General features: G+C 36.8%; 1 pseudogene; it reads right to left on the bottom strand.

Annotated features, from left to right (window-relative positions):
* Positions 1–908: 908 nt before the first annotated feature.
* On the bottom strand, positions 909–4,396 carry LOC100684930 (annotated as a pseudogene).
* Between the last annotated feature and the right edge of the window lie 20,314 nt (positions 4,397–24,710).

The raw sequence follows: 24,710 nt of genomic DNA, 5'->3' as shown, positions 1-24,710 counted from the left end.
CAGGCAGAAGGAGAAGCAGGCTCCATGCAGGGAGCCCGATGTGGGACTCGATCCCTGGACTCCAGGATTGTGCCCTGGGCCAAAGGCAGGTGCCAAACCGCTGAGCCACCCAGGGATCCCCCTTGAGATTCTTTCTGTCCCTTTCCCTTTGCCCCTCCCCCCACTGCTCATGTGCTCTCTTTCTCCCTCAAAATAAATAGATAAAAATCTTCTTTAAAAAATGGAAAAATTCTGATTTTGACACACATGACTTGTAACTTATATATGCAGGTTAGCCAAGGCACTTTCAGAAATGATCTCCCTATGTTACACAGTTATCAGTGCCTTTTAAAAATATATTACTAGCCAGGATTTTATTGTTACTAGTGGAAATTCTGCTGTCTACAAAAGCTGTCAAGACATTTATTTATCATCGTAATTTCTCTCCCCTTCTACCTTCATCTGAATGCCTATGAGAATAGAGATAGTTGTGTGAGTGAAGAGTAGTCATAATGTATGTGTATTATAACTGCAATTTCTAAAGAAGAAATTGTGCTTGCAGTCTTGCTCAATGAATGATCTTTAAGGATCTCAATTAGGACTTAGGATCTCAATTTCAGGACTAGACATGCTGGTCTGCTTTCTCTTTAAAACAAAGTTTGTTAAAAGATTGTGATCCAGGAAAATTACACCATGTTTTCAGTTTATTTATTTTTTGAAAGGATTTATTTGTTTATTTTAGAGAGAATGAGGGATAGAGCACACACATGTATGGGGAGAGGCAGAGGGAAAGGGAGAGAGAGTCTCAAGCAGATTCATTGCTGAGCATGGATCCTGAGGCAAGGCTGGATCTCACCATCCTTAGATCACAACCTGAGCTGAAACCAGGAGTTGGATGCTTAACCTAGTGTATCACTCAGGTGCCCCACCAAGTTTTCTGAATGAGATTAAGAAAAATAAATGTAAAAATCAGACATTATATTGATTAAGTATTTTTTCATGATGAGACCATGTATTTTTTTTATTTTTAAAAGATTTATTTTAACATATCCCAAATAATTGACCTCCAAACACACCATTTATTTATTCCTAACCATGACTGTATCAGTTCTAACCTGGTTTTTCACTTGGATATTAGCTACCTGAATGTTCCAATACTGCTTTAACCACCTCTTGGTGTCTCAGCCAAGAATGCCTGTCTCAGTTCAGCCTGGAAATCCACCACAGGGACTTGCTGCTGCTGAGATCACCTTGGGTACAGCTGACACTCTTGGTTGCTCAGTGAGGCTGTCCTTCTACGTTTGACTTGGACTTCCACCTCTGGGACGTGCTGTTCCGTAGTCCGTCTCAGGTGTAAGCGGTCCCTGGAAAATTAGTTGGATCTCCTTAGACTAATTGAATGAGTCTTAGAAGAAAGACTCATTCTTGAGTGCACCTTTTAGTGATAAAAGAAGACTCTTAGGATCAAAGAAAGCTTCATTGCTTCTTCTGTTAACGTGGTGACCCTTTGGGTCCTGAACTCAGAAGCATTATTCTCCTTCCTAGCCTTCAAGGCTTGATATTCAATCCAAATGTGACTCCTTAGTCATTCTGAGCAGTGTAATTTTTTCTTAACCCCACATTTTGCAAACTGTCTGGGAGAGTGCTGTCTCAGAAATCTCTCCCTTTACAAATCCTAAATGATAGACAAGACTTTCTTCTCTCTCACTGCTGCTGTCCTGGCTGCTCGACTGCCCATGTGGCTCCCTTCAATCTAAGTTTTGGAAGGGCCACATGAGGTCCTCCAGTACTGTTTCTAAATTCTGACCATGACAGCTGCCCAGCATCATAGATGCAGCATTATCCTGAGACTCTCTGGAGCTTCTTTATCCTTCACTAAAACTGCTGCCCCCAATGTCTATCTTTGCTATGAACAAAACTGTCCCTGGCCACAACAGATGCTCTCTTTCAGTGATGTAGAGATGATTCCTCTGCATTTCTGCCTTTAGTAGAATGCTAAAAAAAAACAGGAAAAAAAGTCTGTCTCAAGGGCATATACTCTTTTTCCCTCTTTTTAAATTAAACTATTTTATTTAAATTCCATTAGTTAACATAGAGCACAGCATTAGTTTCAGTTGTAGATTTCAGTTGTTCATCCACTGCAGATAACACCAGTGTTCAGTACATCACATGCCCTCCTTAATGCCCATCACCCAGTTACCCAATCCCCACCCACCCCCAATCTCTCCTCCAGCGACCCTCAGTTTGTTTTCTAGAGTTAAGAGTCTCTTATGGATGCAACTAGACCGGTACTATGCTGACTGAAATAAGTCAGTCAGAGAAAGACAATTATCATATGGTTTTACTCATATATGGAACTTAAGAAAAGAGATAACCATAGGGGAAAGGAGGGAAAAAGAAAACAAGATGAAATCAGAGGGGGAAAGAATGTACACTTTAAACTTACTTGCTGTCTTCTAGCAGAGAGAACAGAGAACTGAAGTCAATTTATCCATTTCTCCCATTTCGCGCCATGAAAATCTGAGGTGGCCAAGATGCAGATCCCCTGACAGAAGTGCTTCTCGTTCTTCAAGATCCACCATGTAACATTTTACAGACACCATTTCTGTTCAACAGGAGGAGCCCCGATTCCCTATCCTGAGTCCCTATCCACATTTTCAACAATCAAAATAGTTTAATCTTTTAATAAAAGCAAAATTAATTTCCTCACCATGAGACATCTGAGTGGCTCAGTTAAGCGTCTGCCTTTGGCTTAGGCCATGATCCCAGGGCACTGGGATGGAGTCCCACATCGGCTCCCTCCTCAGTGGTGATCTCTCTCACTCTCTCTCTCAAATAAAGAAATAAAAATCTTAAAAATAATCTCATCATGATGATCCCTGGCCGAGAGCCCTAGCCTTCTAGGGCACAAACAAACCCCTTGTGTGATTTTTTTGCAGGGAGTGAACCTGTGCAAATTCTGCTGCTTATGCTGATGTGCATTTTATACTGATTTTTTAAAATTTTAATTTTTAAAATAAATATTTATAATTGCTTAACAATTTGTAAAGATTTTTATAATTCATTATTTGTTAAATATTTTCTTGTGTCAAGAACTATGGTGTATTTTTGATTGGAACTCTTTATGGTAGATATTTGAAAAAAAGGGAAAAAAGGAAAGGAAAAATGAGAAGCAGCAATAATTACATTGGTCAGCATCTTTGTCTCTATTTTTCATTCTGCATGATGCTCACTAATAAGCCATGTCTCCCAGTTGCCACATCCCACAGCAGCTTGTCCCAAATGGTAGTGGGGGTAAGGAAGCAGGAATTACTCAACTTTGAAAGGTTTTCTCAACCTATGGATGAATGGATGGATGATCATATGGTTACCTTACTATTTTTAGTGTTTTGTTTCTGAAGTTAGATTACAGGCATCATAAAAAAAAAAAAAAAAAAAAGCAAGGCAGCCTTTGGCCTACAGGTGTCTGTTACTAACTACTATTATATATAGGGTGAAACACAGAAACAAAATGACAACTATGAATTCTGTTTGGTGACACCACAGATCGAATCACTTCTGTACTCGGAAGCTTCCACTTTTTTCCATTTTCAGAATAGCACACAACAAAACAAAATGAAATACCAAGTCCTTTGTGTGGTCTACAAAGCCCTACATGATTCCACTTCGATCTGCTCTTCTGACTGTATCACTCTTTCCTTTCCTGCTGCAATCTATCGAGCAACATTACCTCCTCGCTCTTTCCTGGACATACTGGTATACTCTTATCTCAGGGCCTTTGCACTTACTCTTCATTTTTTTTTAAGATTTTATTTATTTCATGAGAATACACAGAGAGGAGAGAGAGAGAGAGAGGCAGAGACACAGGCAGAGGGAGAAGCAGGCTTCATGCAGGGAGCCCGACGTGGGACTCGATCCTGGGTCTCCAGGATCCTGCCCTGGGCTGAAGGTGGCGCTAAACCGCTGAGCCACCTGGCTGCCCGCACTTACTCTTCCTTTAGCCTGGATCTCCCTGTCCCCAGTACCCCTGAGTCTTTTTCCCTCATTTGCTCACATCACTGATCAAACATGACCTGCAGAGAGACTTTCTCCAACCCCCCTTTCTAAACCAGCTCCCTTTCCTAGTCCTGTAATAAGTTTTATTTTGTTTTATAGCACTTACCATCTTTTGTTAAATGTTTGTGTTTTGTCTATCTCCTCAGAGACAATAGACAATAGACAGACTTCATGAGTTTGGATTTTGTGGATGGGCCTGTATTGCCAGCACTTAGAAGGGTACCTGGGAAAGAGCAGGCAGGCACTCAGACAAAGCAGATGTTGTCACTGACCCACTCTTGAACCATTTAAGCCAAGTTCCAGCTGCTAATATCTGCATCTTCGAGTGAGAGGATGCTTTCCAGAAACTGTAGAAGGTCATTTTGGCTACCTAGACATCAGGCTTGAGGATTTACTACCCCAACTTCTGCCAAAGGGCAGCCCTCAATTGATAATTCTCAGCGTTTGCTGTTCAAATACTTGTAGATTCCTTGTCCTTCAGTGGAGGGGTTTCTGAGTAAGGAGATTGGGGTGGGAGGAGGACTTTTGGGGCTGAGGCAGCTTTTCTTCACAACACAGTTTATTGACTACTTTCTCTTCCCAGTATCATTTCCCCACTCCCCTTCCTTCTTGCACTTGTCAATATTTCCCTTCAAATTCTTTTTTTTAAATGATTTTATTTATTTATTCATCAGAGACACATAGACACAGAGCTAGAGACATAGGCAGAGGGAGAAGCAGGCCCCTGGCGGGGAGCCAGGTGTGTGACTTGATCCGGGGACTCCAGGACCACGCCCTGAGCCAAAGGCAGACGCTCAACCATTGAGCCACCTGGGCATCCCTCCCTTCAAATTCTAGTCTCAGGATCTGTTTGGAGCAATCCGAACCAAGTTGATAAATATTTATTATTGTTGAATGAATATTCACAGGTGGATTCTGGATACATGTTTAGAAACAAGACTGAAGAAGGGACAGTTGCAGCACAGTTTTACAGAAGGTGGAAAATCAACTCAGCATCCAAGAGATGGGATTACTACATCCTAGTGAGACAAGGTGATAATATTATGGGGATAAAAAAGCAAAGCAAAGCAAACGTATCTTGGCAGCATCTGAGAATCAGTATCTGCAACTGGATCCTTACAAAGCTATAAGGCTGAACACAGAAATAAATACACGTAATGCTGACTTCACGGGTGTGAAGCCTATGTGGTTGCACAGGACTCCATGTTCAGAATGACCCTGTACTTGGTTTGAAGCTCTGCTGTTGCCATCTTCAAATTCTTAATAGTGTTTTGGGTTTTCTGTTTGTTTTTTGTTTTTGTTTTTTTTGTTTTGTTTTGTTTTTAGCAAGGAGCCCTGCAGTTTGATTTTTTTTTTATTGGAGTTCAATTTGCCAACATATAGCATAACACCCAGTGCTTACAAATTATATAGCTAACCTAAGGTACACACCATAGTTTCTCATTATAGTTGAGGAAGAGGAATAGACTATCAAGGGTTTGGCATGAGAGAAAGATTTTATAGAGTTAGGTGGTAGAATTTCCTTCTGGTAGAAATTCTAAGGATCTTCCCACAGTTGGCTTTAATCAAGAGTGCTCTTTTCTTATTTCAGATAATTATAGCAGCCTTGAAAGCAGAAATAAATAATTATCAATATTACCTCATACTGTTACTTGGTATAAATCATTAAAACATTTTTGGATGGATGTAATATATATTACTACTTATAGTTTGATTTATACAGAGAAAAAATACAACTGATACGAGTTAGATAAACCATTGTGAAATACTTACAAAAAGGTCACATTTGTCATCTTAATTGACCTCTAGTATTTGTTTTTGTGATATGTGTCCTGTTTGCTGCTGGTGACTTTTCAATTGATCACTCATCTGCCTTTTCAGTTGGAAGGCTGCCAAGGATTTTTGATATTTCCATCTGACAACTGGCTTGTAAGATACTATTTTTAAAATACGCCATTTTGTTTATTTCCATTTAAATACTAAAAAAAAAACACCCTCTTTTGATATAAAAAAGTTACTTGAGAAAAAACAATTATCCCTTGTGAGAAATTTTGGTTTGTGGATTTTTAAGTTGGGTGGCAAGTAAGTAAAGTATTGCAGCATTTTCCACTAACTAAAAACAGCTATCATGTGATGATGGCTGTTACATCTGCAGCTGACACCCACTTCAAAGAACAGGTGCCTGTAGATGTTTAAAAAAGAAAAAGCAGCTCTTGTACCAGTCTACAGCAGCCTTCAGGAAGTGATGAGTGGGAGCAGTGGGAAGACTGGCTCACAGGCAGCTTTGGGTCACTATGTCACAGAGCTGCATCAGGGAGCTTAGGTGCTCACTGCCCTTTCTCCTGAATAAGTCTTCAATATCAGGGGCTAAACTGCTGGATGATAACATTTATTAAAAAGTAATGACTTTACGTGTAAAAGAACGAAGTTGGATGCTAACCCTGAATCTTATACAAAAGTTAACTCAAAATGGATGAAAGACTTAAACATAAGAGATAAAAACCATAGAATTGTAGAGGAAAACAGGTAAAAGCTTCATGACATTAGACTTGGCAGTGATTTCTTACATAAGACACCAAAAGGATAGGCTACAAAAGACAAAATACATAAACTGGACTTAACTGAAATAAAAAACTTTATGGATCAAAGAACATAACAGAGTGAAAGGGCAGCCCACAGAGTACAGAAAATATTTGCAAGTCATGTATCTTATAAGAAATTAATATCCAGAACATATAAAGAACTCCTCCAACTTAACAACAAAAAAATCTCTAACAATTCAATTCAAAACTGGGCAAAGGACTTGAACAGACTTTTTCCAAAGAATATATACAAATGTCCAATTAACACATACAAATAATCAGCAAAACTAATCATCAGGGAAATGAAAATCAAGACCACAATGAAATATCACTTCTTATCCATTAATGTGGCTTTTATTAAAAATAAAAAGCCAGGAATAAAAACTGTTGTCAAGAAAGTGAATAAATTGGAATTGTGCATTGCTGGTGGGGATGTAAAATGTTATAGCTACTGTGGAAAACATTATAACAAAAATGTTAAGTAGAAAAATTAAGCCAAGTTATTGTGTGATTTAGCAATTCTACTTCTAGGTATATGCTTAAAGGTCGAAAGCAAGGACTCTTAACAGATACCTGTACACCCATGCTCATAATTACATTATTCCCCATAGCCAAAAGGTAGAAATAACCCAAATGTCCATAAACAGATAAATGAGTAAATGAAACATAGTATATACATGCAATGGAATGTTATGCAGCCTTAAAAAGGAATGAAGTTGACACGTGCTACAATATGGATGAAACTTGAAAATATGCTAAATGAAATAAGCCAGACACAAAAGAACAAAGATTATATGATTGATTCCACTTAAAAGAGGGATCTGGAATAGGCTAATTCACAGAGACAGAGTAGAATAGGGGCCAGAGAAGTAGAGAATGGGGAGTTATTTATTTATTATTTATTTAATGGGTACAGAGTTTCTGTTTAGGATGATGAAAAAGTTTTGGAGATGGGTAACATTGATGGCTGCACAACATTGTAGACATACTTAGTGCCATGGAGGTGTACACTTAAGCATGGTTAAAATGGCAAATTTTATGTTATATACATTTTATCACAACTTTAAAAAAGAAATCTTATCAGGAGTAATATGATTTTTAGAAATTTTGTTAAAAATTAAAAAGAACAATTTTTAGGGGAATCTGGGTGGCTCAGTCAGTTAAGCATCTGAATCTTGGTTTCAGCTCAGGGCATGATCTCAGGGTCCTGGGATGGAGCCCTGTGTCAGATTCCACACTCAGTGGGGAATCTTCTCTCTGCCTCTCCCTCTGCCTCTCCCCAACCTCCTTCTCTAAAAAAAAAAAAAAAAAAAAAAAAAAAAAAAAAAAAGTTTTTATTTTATTTTTTATTTTATTTATTTTTATTGAAGTACAGTTGACACAAATACTACATTAGCTTCAGATGTTATTGAATGTTTTACAGTGATAACATGCATATGAATTTTATGCAATAGAGAAAATTACCAAGTGGAAAGCAACAGGTGTTCTGATTGCCTTGCGTCGTGGTGAGTATGATTTTAGACATCTCTCTGGGCATTTCTTTAATGTGGCTGAGTGAGTGAATACATGGACTGTCAGTTGCATGGACTTAGATACAGAACATAAACAATTTGATAAGAATGAGATCATACTATGCATATTATTTTAGAAATAGAAAAGTTATATTTAATTTGACCTAAATATAACCCAGGGGAAAGAAACTAAAATGAAACTGAATTACTAAGATTTTTTTTTACCATTAGAAGGCAGTTAAGACTAGTTCCAACTTAGGTTGGAGGATACATTTTTTTAAAGCTACATGACTCAATTTTGGACAACATGTGAGCTGACTCCATGCAATGAAAGAAAGGTGATTAGTACTCTTATACTTCCATCTCCTCTATCCCAGTCTCCAGAGTTCTGTTACTTCTATTATTTTTGTTTTATTGGAGTTTAGAGCATTTACATCCTATTCTGAAAAATATGGCTCCCCAAATTATTTAGTTTTAATTTTATATCTATATTGCCTTAGTGACCATCAACAGTCTTCTCCCTCCTATATCTATTGTTGAGACTGGTTTCAACACTGCTAAGTTGATTAGCTTTCATTGTTTGTTTTTTTTAAGATTTTATTTATTTATTCATGAGAGACACAGAGAGAGAGAGGCACAGACACAGGCAGAGGTATAAGCAGACTCCATGCAGGGAGCCTGACATGGGACTCAATCCCGGGTCTCCAGGAACACACCCTGGGCTGAAGGCGGCACTAAACCACTGAGCCACCCAGGCTGCCCAGCTTTCATTATTAAAGTGGGTTTTTCAGGATGAGCTGTAGTGTTTGAATGCCTTTCTCAATGCTTTTTCAAGAATGCCTGTATCTCTATATTCAAACACCAAACTAGCAGGAACAGTATTCTTGAGTCATATTCTTCCTCCCACAGAGCACTCTGTAAGCACTGCTATACTGTCTTGTGGTGCTGAATATTGCTGAGAAAATACCAGAGGCCTGACCAATCCATCCCCACCCTCCTCTGTAGATAGCTTATTTATTCTGCTTGGATTCCAGAAGTCTTTCATTGGCTTTGAAGCTCAATAACTTCCCCTGTATATGTTCCATTGTGAGCAATCTGTATCAATCTTTTCTAGTATATGGTACATCCATTTACCCACAGAACTAGCTATTCTTTCATTTCAGAATATTGCTGAATTATGTTTTAAAATAACTTTTTCATTAGGTTTGTTGAGGTGCTGTTTCAAGGACTAAATTATCTTCATGTTGAATAAATTATATATGTCTTCAATTTACTCAATTATCTTTGGCCTCTATTTCCCTGTTATTCAATTTCTTTGTATTTTGGATTCACAGGAATATTTCAAGCTTTTTTCACTTAAATGTCAGGTAACTCAATATTCATATGTATATGTGTGTATATATATGCATATATACTTAAATATATCCCATTTGTTGTGGTCTATAGATTTTAAAATCTATAACAGTATAATTTTTATTATCAATTTATTTCTTTGCTTGAGAGCAGGAGTCAGAGCAGCCCCAGTGGCTCAGCGGTTTAGCGCCGCTTTCAGCCTGGGGCAGGATCCTGGAGATCCAGGATCGAGTCCCACGTTGGGTTCCTGCATGGAGCCTACTTCTCCCTCTGCCTGTGTCTCTGCCTCTCTCTCTCTATGTCTCTCACAGATAAATAAATAAAAATCTTAAAAAAGAGAGAGAGAGAGCAGGAGTCAGCATGCTTTTTCTGTAAAGGATCAGAGAGTAAATATTTTAGGCTTTGTGAGGCACATATCATTTCTGTCACATAGTCTTTGTTTTTTTGTGTTTTATAATCCTTTACAAAAGTGAAAAACAATCTTAAATTGCAGGTACAGGCCATACAAAAGTAGTTGTAGTTTGTGGATTCCTGCTCTTAGAATCACTTTATCATCTCACTCTGTTTCTTTATTAACTTGACCTTCTGTTCTTTTTATTAAATTTGTACATTCATTACATTACTTCATATAATAAAGTGCTTGAGAAATCTGCTTCTTTTTCTTATCTTTTAATATTATTTATTTATTCATAAGAGAGACAGAGAAGCAAAGGGAGAAGCATTATTATTCCTCTTCCGGTGGGGAGCCTTGATGCAGGACTTATCCTAGGACCCAGGGATCACAACCTGAGCCAAAGGCAGATGCTCAACCACTTGAGCCACCCAGGTGTCCCTCTTATTTTTTTCAAAAAAAGTTCTTCACCTAATTTTGCTGATAAAATATTTTCCTCCCTCCCAGTATTCCTTCCTGTTTATCCCTTTTCTTCCCTTCTTTCCTTCCTTCCTTCCCTTCTCCCTTTCTTCCTTCATGTGTTTGTCTGGTTGCCATGACATTTTCTTCTCTCTTGCTCATGTTTTATTTAGATGGCTTAGTTCAAACACTCTGCCTTTTATAATATAGTGTGGGTGTTCTCCCTAATTCTCTTCCCATTTACCTCTGGGACCTATTTATTATTTCCCCTCTGGGCTAATATATGAGGGCATTTTTATTCTTTCAAACCACTTTTTAAAGAGGTGAGGGAAAAGAAAGCAAACTTAATCGGGGCTCATGCTGTCCTTGTGGGGAAATCTTGTTCTGCAGTCTGTTTAGGGTGTGAAATGTCTTGTCCTATAACTCACTCCAGTTAGCCAGAGGCATGTGCTACAGATGGGTTTTGGCCTCCCACCCTAAGACAGCACAGCACCCTATAGGGTGATAGGTACTGATTGGCTTCTGCCTCAGTCGAGCTTCTAAGTTAATTTTAGGTGCTTCTACTTTTGAGGAATTTCTCTAGACTTTTCCCACAGCTACCAGTAGCACCCTAACCCTACTCTGCAAGAATTTTGGCTCATCTTTTTTAGTCCTTGCTGATTATGTCCAGGGAAGATTTAGAAGCTGTCATGTTGTGTCCCATCTAAAACTTTTGTCCTCCTACTCACCCCTTTTCTAACTTTATAGTTCAATTTTATTTGCTTTTCCTAGGATGTTTAGAAGAGAGATTATTCAATCCTGCCTTATACCATAATTTTCCCTCAGAAGTCCTTTAAAAAAATCTTCACAGTAAAAAACCCTAGATGATCTATACACCAACATAATGCCAACCAGTGTAGGTTAATTGTAAGAGCTATGATATTTTAAATCAAGTAGAATTAATAATACTCAAATACTAGTGCCAGACTATGAGGCACTGAGGAAATGAAAACACAAACATTGAATGGCAGGATAGGAAATGACCCTCAAAGGTCACATTTTGAGCGTCTTGGCTTTGGGACACTGGTTTGATAGAGTGTTTGCAGTCTACTGTAGAGATTGGATCCATCCAGCACCAAACATACACACGTACACACACACGTACACACATCCTCAACAGTAAAAAGCAGTGCATATATCAAGAGACAGTCTGATAGCAGTTCTCAGTAAAGAGATGACATGACTCCAATGTCTAGAGAGAATGAAAGACTTCCTGTAAGAAAGTGAATGTGATCTGAATCTTAAAGGAAGCATAGAACTCATATGTTCTTTCATAATTTTTAAGTAAAAAAACCCCCACTTTATTCTTAGTTTCAAATTACACTATTTTAAACATGCCATGATTTTGGGCCTGAATCACATAGGTCAGGCTTTCAGAAATATTGTGGGGAAAATCAAAGCTTAATGATGAAGTAGAAGTGAGTCCAACACCTTGTTTTCATGTATATCTTCATCTGAAGGCTACCTTAAAATTAAGACATGGGAAAAGTAATTCACAGCTTTCTCTAGTATTGTGTTCTATAATCTCCAACTTTGTTTTCTTCTACCAGTTGAAAAGTACTGCAATTTTAAGCATTTGTGAAAGAACAGTGTCTTACTAGATCACTAAGAGACAAATTATGGATCCTTAGGTATAGAAGTATGTCAAAATAAATTTTAAACTTATTTGGAAGAAAATCTGAGTGAGATTTGCTAAGAAATTTTAGAAAATGAAAAGCAATGAGAGAGGGTTGTTCTATGGATTTTTAAGAAGTAATATTAAACCACTATAATCAAAATAAGTGAATTGGTATAGGAATGATTGAACAGAGCAACACTCTGAAAAGTCCATAAACAGAACTGGAAACAAGAAAGTAGTATGTGAACAAAGTGGCATTTCAAATCACTGGGGGAAAGGATAGTAATTCAATACATGGTGTTATAGCAAATGGCTAATTATTTGAGGGAGAGAATATAAAATGTATATTATGTATATCCTTTTATACAGAAGTCTTTACGTATGTAGATATTCCACCCCTAGGAAGATCCAAAAACAGATCTCAGAAACAATATGTTCTTAAATGTTAAAACTAAAACCTTTAAGTGCCAGAGAACCGTTAATATCTTTTCAGTCTCTGGGTCGAATAAGCATTTCCAAGCTTGGTGCCAAAGGTAGCAGATCAAATTATGTAAAAATGAAAACGTGAAGGGGTTTTTGGTAAAAACATTAAAAACTAAAAACCAAAGAAAAGAGACTAAAAAAATACTGCTGTTTTTTATAGCAAAGGACTATTACATAAAGAGTACACAGAAATAAATAATAAAAAGTGTCCCATATAACAGTGATTAAATATGTGAATGGGCTTTTCACAAGAGAAGAGTATAAAATGAAAGACAAATATCTTTTAAAATTTGGGTATCATTAGTAAGCAAAGAAATTTTAGGTTTTAAAAGGCTAGCAAGATGTAATTTAAAGAAAAATAGTAACAAATGGACAAAGATTGTTTTTTATTTGCTGGTCAAATTAATTCACTGCCAGAAGCACTGTGGCAAGCATCAAAAATATTTAACACCTTGACCAAGTGATTCCACTTCCAGAATTTTATCTTAACTATATCTGTGCACAGGAATCTTCATAGCAATACTGGTCATAATAGTAAAGAAATTGTAAACAACCATATGTTCAGTTAACTAAGTTATTGTGTATCCATTTAATAGAATTCCACATAGCCTTTTAAGATGATGTTTTACAAGAATGTTTAATGACATGAAACAATGTCTATTATAGAAGTAAAATGCAAATTACAAATATTGCATATACTTCAGAACAGTTCCATTTTTTCCCCACAGGCCTGTGCTTTTCTCAGTGATGGCATTTCTGGAGATATTTTTGTCTTTCTTCTTTCTTTCTTTCTTTCTTTCTTTCTTTCTTTCTTTCTTTCTTTCTTTCTTTCTTTCTTTCTTTCTTTTCTTTCTTCTTTTTCTTTTTTTTACTGTTTTTCATTCCCTTTGTACTTTCTAAAATTTTCTACCATAAACTCTTTTAAGGAGAAAAATATTAAATTTTTTGATAGTGTCAGAAATTTTTGCCAGTAAGTGTCTCCTGAGGGAACCACCCTGATAACATTTTGTGGTTTTGATATAATAACATCTGCTTTCCAGAGTGAATTTAATCCTGATGAAGTGTCAGTAGAGTTCCTTAATCAGAAAGACCAAATTGCTTTGTTCTCCTGCAGCACTGCAAAATTATTTTCACAATTGGGCTGAAAAATGGAGTATGATGGTGATAATCAACGAGTGTTCATTATTTAATTTACCCCTTATACCTATAAAGGAAAAGACTAACAGTGAGCATTTGGACAGGCTACATCAGAAATCTGAAGACCCAGGTTCTAGAACATTCCTTTTGTCCCACCAGCTTGAGGTGTGCTTTAAAGCTAATGAGATAATAATAATTGCTCACATTATTATTATTAACCTCTTGATTACAGATTACTTTCCGTGGCACTTTACTGTATTATCTCTAATTCTCATAGCCTCTTTCTCAGAGTATTAAGTCTTCCTTCCTATTTTCCTGATGAAGGGAGAAAGTGGGGTTCCCAAAGCTTGCTGACTGGTACCCAACTTCAAAGTTGCAGAGCAAGCTGCAAAGATACTTCCAGTTTGTTTCATTCACTAAAGCCCTTTTGCCCCAATAAATATCAACTAAAGGTAGTAGCTTTGGTTTACTTTGGAGGCAGTAGTTTGCAAAGAAAAGCTCAGTAAATTATATTGATCAAAAATCCAGACTTAAAATCCAGAACGCTGTGTGCGGATCCCAGGCCGTTCACTTACCTACTAGCTTTGTGGATCTTGGGCTCTGACTTCTGTGTATCCCAGCTTCTTCATTTGTAAAATAAGAACAATAATGATGCCTGCCTCAAAACATCTTAGGACAACTAAAAGAGTTATAAGTGATGTGCTGGAAATAGTGTTTGGTACTTGTTAAAGTAGTGATATGTATTTATTGAAGAATTAATAAAGAAGCAGTTTGGTGCCTAATTATGTAATGTTGATAGTGTTCACTCGTAGAACTACTAGCCTACTTAGAGTTTCGTGCATGTGTCATTCCTTCTAGTTACATCTATTTCTCTTGAGCAATGCCCCTATGTGTATATTGAACTAATTGATGCCTTTTTATCACCTGGTCCTCTGCCTATTTGTAGAATCTGAAAAATATGATCAGGAATATCACTAAACTCATCAGTTCATTGACTAGGTTGAAGGTATTTGAAAAGACTTTGTATTAAAAATGTGTATTTATTACTAGCATGGATCAGTTGTCTTCTCAGTAGCTTTCTTTAAATACAGAGGTTTAAGAGAAAATAAAAGTTCTAAAAATCATAATTAGGGTCAAATATAGAATTAATACTCATAATATGATAGTTCCTAAGTATCTCAGCCACTCTTTCAAATGTGTTTCAGACACACAAGATAATATGAATACATGCTTTTCTAAAATTTTATGGGATTCTGTGAGTAGGTATGGGTATAAGTCTCATTTTTTTAAAGATTTTATTTATTCATGAGGGACACAAAGAGAGAGAGGCAGAGACACAGGCAGAGGGAGACGTAGGCTCCATGCAGGGAGCCTGATGTGGGATTTGATCCCAGGACCCCAGGATCATGCCCTGAGCCAAAGGCAGACAGACATTCAACTACTGAGCCATCCAGGCGTCTCTAAGTCTTGTTTCAGTATTTTCACGTGCTTGGACACTAGCCTTTTAAAGAGTTTGTGACATCATACAAACTTCTAATTATGTATTCCTGCCTAGGTTTGCAGGTACAAAGAATATCTTCATGCATTTGTAAAGTCAGAAAAGACAGCCCTATTTCACAAATAATAAAAGAATTATTAAACAATCAAACATGAGGAAACAGAGGAGTAAGTGACTTGGTTAAGCACATGGTGTAAATTAGCAGTGCTAGTTAATTAAATAATGAATTTTTTGGCAAACTATTTTTCTGCTCACTAAACCAGATTAGATTGTTAAAATACATATGTAGAAAGAGAAAATATAGTTTCTCTCTCAGTGTGGTTTATTTTTCAATTAATTCATTACAATATGTATGTATAAAAAAAGCATATCAAACAACGAACTATGGTGTGCCAAGTACCATGGAAGATGTAGAGAACCACAAGAGAGAATAAGGAAAGCTTGGGAGGTAAATTGATCTTTGGAGGATATGATTTTGCTATTGTTTAGAGCATTTCAGATTATTTCTTTGTTCACAGGTGATCAGGCATTAAAAAATATATAAATTCAATTACTTAATGGAGAGCTCAGTTGCATCTAATTTACCCATCACATTAATTCACTTATTAGTGAACAAATGCAGTAAGAATATCTGAAGTGGTTAGTATCTCAGAAGATTTTCGGCCTCAGGCCAGGCCATTTTCACTTAAAATGTAACCATAATCATGCACATGTCAAAACGCATTCACTCTGAGACTGATATTGGTTTTGAAGTAGGTTAATACTTGTTTAAGTATAGACAGTGAAAATATCTCCTAGATTTTTCCCTCCCTCTTGCTCTCTCTTCCTTTGCTTATCTTTAAGTGCTCAATGTTTGAATACATTGAAATAGCATTTTTATAACATATATTTTTGGAATTCTACTTCATAGCTAACTTACAATTTAAAAATATCTTTTTATTCTTTCAAAAAATGATCTAGGATGGAAACTCCAAATGCATCCTGTATTACAAAAGTGTAACCAAGTTTCATGTTAGACTTGAAAGGCCCAGAATATTTAATCTTATTTACATTAAACAATGGAATATAAATCCAACAAAGCCTCAAAGGTTTTAAAAAATTGTTTTTGGAAATAAGAAAACTTAATTTAAGCAGTAAAGATAATTATCATGCTTAAAAAATATAAGTAGCAGTGAATCACCAAGGACCATTTTACTATGAGTCATAATGATATGTGGTCAGAGTCTTTAGGTTTGCTGCTTTTTTTTTTTTTTTTTTTTTTTAAAGAATACCCTTTGGTGGTTTTCTTCTGCCTCCGGATTTTTCATAATTTGGCATTGCTTTCTGGGGCTGAGACTTTTCATCTCTAGAAGATTCACTACACTATAAATACAGTCCTTGTGGTTCACATGGTACAACAGAGCTGTTCATACAGTCCCCTTCAATGTCACCTACTCAGCTCCTTTCTCCACCCCATCCTGCCGCATGTGCAGACATGTAAAATGTTCAGTTGATAAACAGGATGGCTTAAGGTGAAAGGTGAGAAGAAAAAAGGATAATATGAAGTATTTTAAGGGTAAATGTATTACAATTTTGTATCCCCCTTGGTGACTAACATAGTTACTCTGCCTATAATAGAACATTAATAGATACTTGATGACAGAAGGAATGCATGAATAAAAAGGGTAACCTTTGAGTATAGTTTGTAGCCTCTTTTATTGTATTTGGGAAAGTGATTTAATTGAAACAACATTGTAAATAAGGACACTGGAATAATAATAATCCTATGTTAATGGTACCTTATAAAACATATAAACACTTTCACATAATTTATCTCATTTGAACTTCACAAAACTCTTGTTAAGGAGGCAGATGTTATTATAGTTGGAAAATATAAGGTACAAGATCAAAGATGACAGTGTCTTCCTTCAATATCTCACTAACAAAGCACCGACCTCTGGGAGTGTCTGTCCACTGGATAGCATGTCATTAGTTGTGGTCATTGTGGTATGCAGCAAACCATTCCAAAGATTAGACTTCCACCAGTTTAGGGATGAAAAAATGAGTCTAATGAGTAGCCTTTATGTAAACATGGACACAGTGGCGGGGAGTGAGATGGGATAGAAGCTTATAAACTAATATTAAGCAAGCAATAAACATTTAATGAGGACTTACTATGTGCTGGGCGGTTCGATAGTTTCCCTTTCATATATTTTCTCCATTTTGCAAATGAGGTAATTGAGGCTTTTAGAGATTGAGTGATTTTCCTAAGGCCACACAAGCAAGTATGTGCTAGGGACAGAATTATAATATCCAAAAAGTATGATAAAGGTTCTTGTCTTCAAGAGTTTGAAATTTTGTGGGAGGCAAAACTATGAGTTACGTGCATCAACTAGACAGAGATAGAGCACAGAACAGACTCAGTTGTCCTAATTAAGAATTCAAATGGTGCAGATGGCATGAGCTAGAGTGGCTTAATTTTTAGAGTAGGAAATCTGAGCTGACCCTTGAAGGGTGAGTAGATTTGGACAGACTATATGTAAGGAAAAAGTGTTTCAGGCAAAGTAAAATGCATCAGTAAATTGCCAATAGAGAGGTGAGCAAAACAGAGTCAAGAAACAATAAAAAGTCTGCGATCATTTTCATAATCTTAACAACTGGCAGCTTTTATGATATAGGGCATAGTGCTAGCAACATCAGCAAATTTAGAGGCCTTAGACACTTGACACAAGGAGTCAGAGGGGGCGATCGAGGACTGCAGTGGCTGATAATGGTTTCATAGAGGAGCTGAATCTTTAGTTCAATTCTAACAAAACCTTAGCACTTAGATATACACAGAAGAGGAAAGCCAGACCAGAAGAATGCTCTTGGTAAAGACATGCTGGCTTTAGGTGTATTTTAGTAGAGAGCAACACTGTGATGGACCTCGGAGGCCAAGGTAAAGGGTTTATGGTTTTTTAGTCAAAATTTAGGACTAAAAGTTTTGGAGTTGCCTGTCAGGAAAGGCAGACATAGACTAAGACTTACTTTTTTTTTTTTTTTTTTTTTAATTAGCCATGTGGCTGTTTATAAAACTGATCGAAGGAGAAGAGAAACAATAGTTAGGTTTAGAACTGCTTTTCTTGTCTACAAAAGAAGACATTGAAAGGTTACACCAGGGCCCTCAGAGGCCAGGCAAGGAATGCCAGTGTGCATAAGGAGTTGGCGGTGAGGAATGGTGGGGATTGTGAAGAGCTGGACAGCACAATCCCTATATTCCACATTTCATAGCTTCTATTTGCTCACATTCTAAAATTTCTGAGAGGATGGGTACATCTCACAGTTCTGTTTCACCACCAGTGAGGGGGGGATTGTAATGTAGTTGTCATTGCCTGTGCATGCATTAACTTGGTCAAGCTGTTTGTGTCATGGCCGATTCAACGTAATTACAGGTATTATTGATACTACATGTATTGATTTTAATTGTAATATGTCTTTTAAAAGAGTATGCTATTATTGGGCATTAAAGTCAAGGTAAGGTATCCAAAAAAAGGCATGTAAACAGAGAAGGGGGCATACGTTTGATAATTAGCTGTATTCGCTTTTAATCACTTCCATAACAAGTTTACACAAATGGTGCTTTAAAACAGCACAAATTTATTATCTTATATCTCTGTAGATCAGATGTCTGACATAGGTTTTATCGGGCTAAAATGAAGGTGGCTGTAGGACTGTTCTCCTTTCTGGAGACTCCAGGGGAGAATCTGTTGCCAGCTTCCAGGGGCTGCTCACATTGCTCAGCTCATGGCCCTCTTCCTTCATCTTCAACACTAGAAGCAGAGGGTTGACTCCTCAATCACATTCCTTTCACTGTCTTGTATATTCCATACATCTCCCTCTATTGCTGACCTTAGCTGGGAAAGGTTCCTGCCTTTAAAGATTCATGTAATTAGGTTGGGTCTACCTAGATAATCTTGCCATCATCTAATGTTAAGGTCCTTCTTTACATCTGTAAAGTTCCCCTATCCCATGTAAACTAACATACAGAGTCCAGGTATTAGGATATTGATGACAATGGAGGCCATTATTCTGCTTACCATATTGGTAAAACAAAAATTCATCTTTTAAAAAATGCCCATAGCTCCATATTCTTGCAAAGTAACAGTCAATACTTTATGAGATCCAGAAAAGGAAGTTATCATAAAAATAGATGCAGCTGTTATATTTTGTTCCTGAGAAATATACAAAAGATTTTATTACAAGCCAACCAGTGGAACTAAATAAAGGGAAAGTTGCCCAATCTCTCAATGAATATAAAATATTTTATAGCCAAGAGGCTTTCCTGATTGAGGTTTGGAATATTGAAGGGATAACAGACTGTTTAAAATCTAAGCCACATAACTTCTCACTATTATAGTGTCTGAATTAGTTCAACATTTTGCCCAGTTAAGTTCTAATGTATTTCAACCTGGACTTGTTAGAACTATGTTGTCCTCTCTTTGCCCCTTCACCTCTTTCTAGTATAAAAGAACAAGACAAGCTTCACCAGTTAAGGTATGTGTTATTCCTGGGCGAGGGTATGTTAGTGACAATTTCCAGTGTGGGTGGATTTAAGCTTCTGAAGGGTGAATATTTTCCAGTTTGCCTTTCTATCAACATCAAACACTCTATTGTCATATCTGCCCCCACTTACTGCTTCTATCTTGTGCCTATTTTAAATGTTCTCAACCTTAAGATCTTTTACAAAGTTCTTGTTTCATCTATTTAAGTTATAATTAATTACATGGAAGCTTTTTGAGAACCTACCTGTGCCAATAACTGTGTCATTCATTCATTCATTCATTCATTCATTCATTCATTTTTGACTGCTGTTAATCAAAGAAGACATAAATATATGTAAAATTCAGCTGTTGTAAGAGCTATGAAGGAGAGATACATAGTATTATTGGCCTGTCAAAAAACATTTGACCTAGTCCAGGAAAGAAAGAAGGGCTTTCTTAAGTGATGATTCAGAGATTTAAAGGAACAGTGGGATTTAAACAGACAAAACTAGGGACATGCATAGTACTTGGCATAGAGTGGGCACTCAGTAAGGGAAATGTTGAATAAATTGTGTCTTGCTCGTGTGTTGGAATCTCTGTTCAACTTTGATACTAAGTCTCTGGGAAACCTGGGTTGCTTTCGATTTCAAAGTGTATCACTCTGGGATGACAGCTGATGGTGTCTTTTCAATCCCTCTATAGTCTCTTTTAAAAGCTGGCTTTCAGGGACCGTTAGCACCTGCTCACTGGAAGAATGCCAGCTCTGTTTGAGATCATGTGATAAGAGAACCATGGCCTTTAGCTACACAGCAACCACACAAGTAGCTGTGGTTTGCCTAGAAAAAAAAAAAAAAAAACTACTTTAGAAACTGCCAGCCTCTGGAGTTGTTGTGACGCTGTCTGTCCTCATGTCTGGCTGTTTGGCTGTTTGTTCCCATGTGTACTGTGACTCATGTTCTGTCTTGTCCCTTTGCTGTATGGTTTACAAAGGTAAAACTCCCTCAAGGGAAAAAACACAATCACATGACTACTTTTAAAGTGGTGGAACTTAGGTTTTGAATCCACTTGTGAAGGGAATGTCCTGTGGAATGTGTTTTGCTTAAAGAAATAAAACATAATCATAATAAATATTAAAAGTATTTCCTTGGTGGTGGTGAAAGGGCAGGAAGGCATGGAAAGGAGGCAGGCCACAGGTGGTATTTCATGAAAGTCATTGGTAATATGCTAACCAAGACCTGTTTGAGGAGATCCTTGCTTGCCCAATACATCAAGGTAGAAAGCTCACACAAAAAGGCATGGGGTTCTAGGATTTATGGGTTGGGAAGGGTAAGGAGATGGTTGTCCTAATCAACCACCTGGTCCAGCGGTGTCAGTTCAACCATAGCTCCCCTGAGGTTTAGCCCTCAGCACCCCCAGCTTTTTCTTTTTCATTAAGTCTCAAAAGGATATGTAAGTTTTTGTCTTAATTCCTATGGCTATGACATCACCATAGAAGCCAAAGTCTTTCTACATAGTCATAAATACCCTGGTCCAGTTCTTAACCTCTGTCAATATCATCACAGAAAGAGGCTTTCCTAACACTAACAGCATCAATATGCCAAATGTATTCTGTGTATCAAGTGTGAGAGTTCACCCATCATTCTGTAACCACGAAGGAGTTACCATTTCCATTTTATAGAAGATACTGAAGTGTAATGATATCACCGGGTTAATACAATTCAGTTACTAAGGGACGTGTGTCTATGTGTGGCTTTTGTGGCTCTAAAGCCTGCACTCTTTGTACTATCCCCAAACAGTATTTTTGGTACTCTGGTTTTTGTCCTTTTTTTTTTTTTTTTGCCATAATCTAGTCATCATGGATAAGAATCGTGAATAAATCACTTCATTGCTCTTTCCAGATCTCAGACTAATTTGCCTAGTTTCAACAATGAGGTAACTATAATAATACTCAAGTGATGGAGTTCAGAATAATTTTTTTCCTCTTCTTCCTTTTCTCTTCTAGATGTGCTGAAGTTAAAGAAAAATAGGTGCCATTGTTTTTTTTCTTTTAACACGTCATTTGAAAATAAAGATCTTTAAGGATCACTGCGAGCTGGGATGTTCAAGTGAAAGTTACCCATACTGACTTCCTGCAGGTGGAATATTCTAAACAGTGCTGCTGGTATTGTAGCTGTGATTATCTCTGAGATTTGAAAATCCATAATGTAGAATCACAATGGTAGTAACAGAATAAGGTGTGGAATACAGAAACACAAAGTTCAGAGCCTTTACTAAATTCATAATTAATTTAAAACCCAGTCAACCAAAGGAAATTATTATATAAACAAAAAGAGAAAATGCATTAGGAGAACTACCTTGTATGAAAGCAGTTGGATTTGTCTTTCCAAGGTGTGATTGCACACACAGAAACACATTAAAGCATTGGCTCAGGGCATCCATCAGGCCGTGCAGCACATTCATCTGTCTCTCTGCAGCTATGGGTAGCTCCTGTAAGAAGTATGCTGGGCTTAGTGGGGGGAAATAATAAATCAACATGTGCCATCACAACCTGCCCAGCAGCTCCCCCGCTGGCCCCAAGGTTGGGGGGAAGTAGATCTTCTGAAGTTGGCTAGAAACACTCAGGCCTAAGCTAAGAGGTTAATTTGTAAAATACTCAAGACATTTATTATTCTTTTTTTGAACACAAACATACCATTGTTGACTTTTTCCCAACATTTGACTGTAGAAGGGTGAATTTCTTTTTGTATAGATCATCTACCAAGAAAAAAAAAATCCTCTAGAGCTTACATTCAAAGGCAATTTGGAATTTAATTAAATTAAATAAATTAATTACATTAATTGGAAGTCATTTTAAAACCTGACTTGTCTCCTTGTAGAGGAGGGAGACTTTCAAGTTTGACTCAAATTCTTATATTAATGTTGCCATTTTATTTTTAAATTTTACTTATTTTATTTTTTAAAAATATTGTTTATTTATCCATGAGAGACACACACATACAGAGAGAGAGAGAGAGAGAGAGAGAGAGAGGCAGAGACACAGGCAGAGGGAGAAGCAGGCTCCATGCAGGGAGCCTGATGTGGGACTCAATCCTGGGACTCCAGGATCATGTCCTGAGCCAAAGGCAGATGCTCAACCCCTGAGCCACCCGGGTGTCCCCAATGTTGCCTTTTTACATTTCTGGTTGACTGGGTTCTAAATTAATTAATTAATTAATTAATTAATTATGAAGGAAGGAAGGAATAGCAGTCGCTGAAATTCAACCTTGACTCTATCTAATCTGTTGAGAATGAAATGAATGCGGCAAATTTAAAGCATAGTCTCCAAGAAAAGATCAAAATTAATGAAGAATCTCGTAAACATGGTAGAGATGCTGTAATCATCAAAATAATTGGGAGTAAAATCACTATAACCTTAAAGGCACTTTTTACTAAAAAAATTATATAAGAAATTTCCCCCAGGAAAACCTTAAAAACGAACAAGAATCTATGTGATTGACCCTGGGTTGTCAGAGCAAAGATTATCCAGGATAAATAAGAGGTGGTGGCTGATGATTACAACCCATTTTTAAAATGGCCATATATATATATAGAGATATATATATATCTCAAATATATGAAAATACTCAATAAGATTACTGTTGTATATTTCCTTTATATCAGAAAAGAAGCTAATATCTTTGGTAATTAGACTGAAGGGTCACCTTGAGTATTAGCCCAGTAGATAGTTCTAAGAATTTTGAGCACTTATAAGAATGCTTGGTAGTCTAGGATTGCTGAAGGAGAGTTATATATCTCTGAAGAATGTCCTTATCATCAATTTTCAGTTTATTCTTACATGAAATCTTTGATTCATGGCAAAAGATGAAACTGAGTTCAGTTGTAGTAGTTCAGGACACGAGAGCAGAATAAGGACATTTCAGGCAGGAAATGAGAAAAAAGTAAAAAGGGGTTTTGTGATAATGATAGATTTTCAAAAATTAGAGAAAGAAATAAACAGCATTTTTCTCCCTAGTCCATGCTGTGTATCCTTCCCTGAGCCTGACAAAGCCAGCTCACAGCCCCCATTTGAAGCATCTGTCACTACTTCTGACTTCCCCTCTTCATCTGGTGTTTCAAATGATTTCTTTTTAAGATCATAAACCATATTCTCTGCAGTTAATGACTATGCAAAAGTGGATTTTTTTTTTTTTTTGGTTTCTTTGTGTCTTCACTTTTTTTTTTTTCCTGTTTGCTAGGTCCTCCAGATAGTAGTTGTTCCAAGAATCTGCTCTAAGTCAGTCCTTTCATATGTCAAGCCTTAAAAAGATAACCATCCATACTTTGGACAGCCTTGCAGAAGATCTGATTATAACATCTCTTTACTTCTTTACTTATAGTAGAAAAGTATTGTGTTTCTTCAAAGGGTTAAAAGATGTATATAGAAATAAAAATAGACACTTAATATGATACACAGTGAAAAATGAATAATTTCAGAAAGCATCCAACACTAAAAGTACACATGCAAGAATGTAGTACAAGGAAATATGTGGAAATCTTAGTAACCCCATCACCCATCAGAATAATTTTATTTTTGTTTGCTTGTTTGTTTTTCTCCTTAAGGAAGTGAAAATGGGGGAGAGATAGAAACAGAGTTCAAAAAAAGGTAGTAGGTTAAGTAAATACATTGCTGTATATGAGTAAGTTTTTTGAAAAAACTATGAAAAATCTGGCAATTGAGTAAAAAAATGGGTAGCCGCATATCCATTATGCAAATTCAAAAGGAACAAATACTTGTTTTGCAGACTATGGATACCTATTCTAAGAGCAAGACAAAGCTTTAGAAAGAGTAGAGAATAAATACTGTTCTGCAGTAATAGATCTTCAAAAGAGTTTTCAGCAAATATATAATAAGATCTGGAAATGAATATTACTGATACACTATATAGCCTTTGCTGAAAGAGGTTTTTCCTATTCGTCAGAGAAACCCATTCAGGCTAGCTTAAGCAATGGAGGGATGTACTACTTAACCACTCACCTATTGGTTACATCCACTTCATTTCCTGCCATCACAAATGAGAGCTATAATCCACACCTTTGTACATATATCCTTATATTGGCTATGAAAT

This window comes from Canis lupus, chromosome 1, assembly GCF_011100685.1.
Source record: "Canis lupus familiaris isolate Mischka breed German Shepherd chromosome 1, alternate assembly UU_Cfam_GSD_1.0, whole genome shotgun sequence".
Classification (NCBI taxonomy): Eukaryota; Metazoa; Chordata; class Mammalia; order Carnivora; family Canidae; genus Canis; species Canis lupus.
This window is presented reverse-complemented; position numbering and strand designations above follow the sequence as displayed.